Here is a 4,582-nt window from a genome sequence, read left to right as displayed (position 1 = left end):
ATAGTCTTTTGCTTCAGCTAAATCCAGGGAACAGATTGAGGCTGAGGTTGCTGACAAAGCCCAGGTGAGGGCAGGTGGAGGGGCTGGCAGTGTTGACGGTACTGGGGAGCCCTCCCAGCCTGCCCAGCAGTACCTACCACTGTACCTTCAGCCGTATGTACAGCCGTATATACAGCCGAGGAGGATGAAGGCTGTGTGCTCTGTCACACAGGCCTGCTGCCTGTAACCCTTGGATGGATGGAAACTCAGGGAAGTGTTGCATGAGGCACCACCGCTGCAGGGTGGGTTTCTGTGCCATTCCCCCACCTCCTGTGTGGGACCAGCACCCGGTGCCTGAGGTGGGAGCAGGGGAGGGGGCGGACACCCCAAAAGGAGGAGGGATCATGGGGCAGCAGCTTAGGGGGACAGAAGGAGTCAGGGCAGCCCCATGCTTAACACAATGTGAGACACTTGCACGAACAGTGTGTGCCGGGGACCCTGGGCCTCCTGCCGCTGCCTGCTGGCCATGGGGATTGCTTGGGTCTCTTGGCCCCTCGCCTCATCTGCTGCCAGACGCTCAGGATGGATGTTTGTCTGCAGCGACCATTGGTTGCACTTCGGTCTTGGCTTTGGCTTTTTATGTGCTCTTTGGGGAGGGGTTTCCAGGCTTTCCTCTGTTTGGCAGCACTTGTGTGACCACAGAAGCTCCTCTAGACCAGCAGGCAGCCTGGGATGGCCTTTTTAGAATGGAGCAAGCAGTACAGCTGGGGGAGAAAAGAAACACTAAGGCAGTTCATGTGTTCATCATTTTCCCTCCAGTTCTTTCTATGCTCTTGAAAGCAGGATCCTTGTGCACATTAATATTAAAAATAGCTCAGCTTGGGGATGTGAAGATCCAAGGGAACAGCAGAAGGCAGTAAGTGGCCCATTCGAGAACATCAAGGTAAACAAGACCAACTGAAACGTTGCTTTTCGGAACACCGAGCACTAAATGAGGCCCAAAGAGGCAACAGCAGCAGCACCCGTGTCCCCGCTGTGCTTACAGCAGCGCACAGAGTGCAAAGCCAAACCTGTGTGCAGAAGTTGGTCAGCGTAATGTGTGGTACCAGCACAGGAACCCAGGGAACTGCCAGGACAGGCTTTGTGGGTTCAGCTGGAGCCAGTTTACAGCAGTAAAGGCACTAGGAAAAGATAAAGGGCAGATGTGCTCAGATTGCTTCTTGATAGCTTCCTTATTTGGCTAAAATTCAGAGTGTGACAAAAAAAATAAATCATAAAAAAGCTAATTACATTTTTTTCAATATTAAATCTTTATTATATACAAAAATATTTTGTTGGGAATTAAGAGGGTTTCACAATTTGTACTTTAACATGTTTATGTTTGGCTGTGTTTATTGTGAAAATATTAACTGTGAAAAAGACAATGGGGGTTTTAGAAAACAAGTCACCATTTAAAAATGCCCTACGTATTAGCTGACCTTATCAGTAGGAAGTCATAATGTTAACAAGTCCCAGGGCCTAGGCCTGCACTACAGTATTGTATTCAAAAAACAATTAGGTACTAAATCATCTTCAGGTTTACCTTAGAAAGTTTAGCTAATAGTTAAGATTTTTTTTTGGTAGGATGTTTTCAGCTAAAGAAACAGTATTTTCTTTACAGGAGAGCAGTTTTAAAAGTTTTACAAATGTCAAATCCAGTTTAATTTACTATGCTGTGGAAGAAAAAACAAAAAACAAAAAAAAACCATGAGAGATTCCAATAGGCAAAACCAGTTGTGAAAACAGGCAAGGTAAGGAGGTACATGGTGACAGACTTTTAATATACATTTAAATCCAAACACTTAACCAAGACTTTACAGTTCTTGACCCAGTGTGGGGTGGGAGAGCAGCAAACTTACTTGCTTTTATTTTAAAAGCTAAGGAAGCGGCCGCCCTTGTTACAGCACAGGACACAGCTGTTACACACCGGCAATGTATGAGGAGGGACTGGGGGAAGGGATGCTCAACATGCATTTCAAAGGGGGGAAAAATATAATACATTTCAGTTATTTCCATATATAATTGTGTACAAGATCTAAACCGACAAAAAAATCAGTCGAAAAATATTTTTCTGGCAGCCAACAATTCTGCTGCCACCTCTAGAACTGTACAAAGCAGTGTCACTCGTTTTGCTCTATGGTCTGTATCATATAAGAGGTCAAATACAGGAGAACGAGAAGGATAAATAGGAGAAAGTGTTTCCAGGACCACTGTAACTGTGTCAGCCCTGCAGGCTGGTCAGTAAGTTCCACCTCCAACCTTGGCAGCAAAGGGAACTCCATACCCAACTAGCATGAGAAAGGGCTAAAAACACAGAACAAAATTCACATTTACTTTAACTTATTCTATAAGGTATAAATATCGCTGAGAACCTGCTGAAAACAAAAGTCCTGTTTGGAAACTGCTTAACAGCCTTCACCAAGCTAGAGTTTGTTTTAAGCCTGTACAGGTAAATTCCAGCTGCAGTACCAGCAAAGGAACTGGGAATTCCACAGTTGAATGTGACAGTTTGTGTACCAGTCTCCCACTAGGAAGGATTCAGGTAAATTAGCAGATGGAGTCTGAATTACTTCACAGAATCACAGAATGTTAGGGATCGGAAGGGACCTTGAAAGATCATCTAGTCCAATCTCTCCACCAGTACTTACCCCAAAGTTTTCTCTTTTTATAGATGTGTGTGTGTGTGCAAGCACACACTGTAAGCCAAAGCTGCCTCTCAAAACTGGTTATTTTACATATGTTTTCCTTTTTTCTTTTTTTTTTTTTAGTTTTTTTTTGTTGGGACTGAAAACAGCTAAGTTATACCATTCTTAAATACTGATGTTTATACTGACCACTATTTCCTCTACAAGACACAAGTTGAGATTTAAAAACACATGAAAGCAAAGAAGGGTAGGACAAAAAAAGAAACCCAGAAAAACAAACCAGCAACTGGGCCAGGACTTCACCACCTTTAGCACTGGCAGTTCCCATCAAAAGCCAATGGAAGTACCTTCACCCACAGCAACCCCTTCAATGGCCCTGGTGGGGTTTGGTGTGGGGAGGGACAGCTGGAGGGGTATTTAAGGCAAGAGGTGTAGCAGACTACACGTTTGTATCCAATAAGAACTACCTAGACATCGATAAATTGATCTCGACACGTTTGCAAAAGTATCATGAAGTTTGGCAAGAACAATGTGGTACTTTTAACTCTTCAGAACTGGGGTGAGGCAGGAAACCCTACATAAGCAAGCAGTCCATGCACAGCTGCATGACAGATGCAACAGCCTCCACCTGTGGCTGGTTTTAAAGCTATACCTACAGGCACAACGAGTGATGGGGATCTACTGCAGCAGACACTGCAGATGTGGTGAGAAACAGTATCTGCCCCAGCGTTCCAGCTGAACGAAGAAGCAGGATCGATGAAGCCTGGATGGGAAACCAAGGAATGGGTGAAGAAAGTCTGAATTTGTGTTCACAATAATAGTTTGTGTAAAGAGAGGTAACAACCCACATCTCCTGATTTCTGCTTGGTCATTCTCCACTGGTCCTTGGCTCCAAAGGGTGCCTATAGCCAGGAATTTTCAGTGTTTCAAAGAGAAAAGTTTCCTATTCCTTACCTGAATTGCCCTCTTCAAAACAAAAACCTGTGCCTGAACTCTGAGTGCCTGAACACTGAGCTGCAGGCAATTTGTACAGCAAGTCATTCAGGTATGATTTTAGAAGATGCAATGAGTTAGAATTGTACGGAAGACTGAGGGGAAAAAAGTGCCATGTTCTGAGCCTATCCAAGATGTGGCAGCTATAAACACAAATTCAAAAGTGATGAGCTGATCCGCCATCCTGCTCCACAAAGCTTTGTGCAGCTAAATACACAAAGCTGCACTCATCTGAGAACGCAGCACAAGTTCAGGGTACTGCCCTGGTTATAAATTTGATTTCCCTTGCCTACGTTGGTCTCTCTGCTCAAATTTTACCTTCATTTTATATTTCCAGAATATTTTGAAAGACCTTTATCAATGTACACAGGATAATGCTTCCCATTGTAACTATCCCACTAAACTTTAATTGCTTGCATCTTGCCACATGATGTAGGACCTAAAGCAGACCTGCTAGCGTAACATTTAGAGACAGCAAGGTAATCATTGGGTACATATGCACCAAAGTATTTACATTAAAGTTGAGAATGGTGCACGCTTAAGGGAATTTTTGGTGCATTTGAGGAAATACCTTATGGGTCCTGGAATACTGACCGTACTTTTATGTATAACTTTTCATTCACAGGGCAACTACAGTGTTTCTTCTGTAAGTCTCTATATGTACAGAATTTTACAGCACCTCATGCACTGTCCAAAACAGCTAGAAATTACAGATAAATATAGAATTTTTAGATTGAAATATCTGTATATTTAGAAAAATATACATTAGTAAACACAATAAACCAGGTAGAGAAGTGTACCAGTTCTAAAGTCTCACATGCAGGTACATTTCTGGATTAAGTCATGGTAGCTTAGTAATGTGATAGCAGACGTGAGCATTTTTTTGTTTTACCATCCACATACATACATATACACAGACAACTATT

Source organism: Caloenas nicobarica, chromosome 2, assembly GCF_036013445.1.
Source record: "Caloenas nicobarica isolate bCalNic1 chromosome 2, bCalNic1.hap1, whole genome shotgun sequence".
Lineage (NCBI taxonomy): Eukaryota > Metazoa > Chordata > Aves > Columbiformes > Columbidae > Caloenas > Caloenas nicobarica.
The sequence above is the reverse complement of the archived record's forward strand: the minus strand, read 5'-3'. Positions refer to the sequence as shown.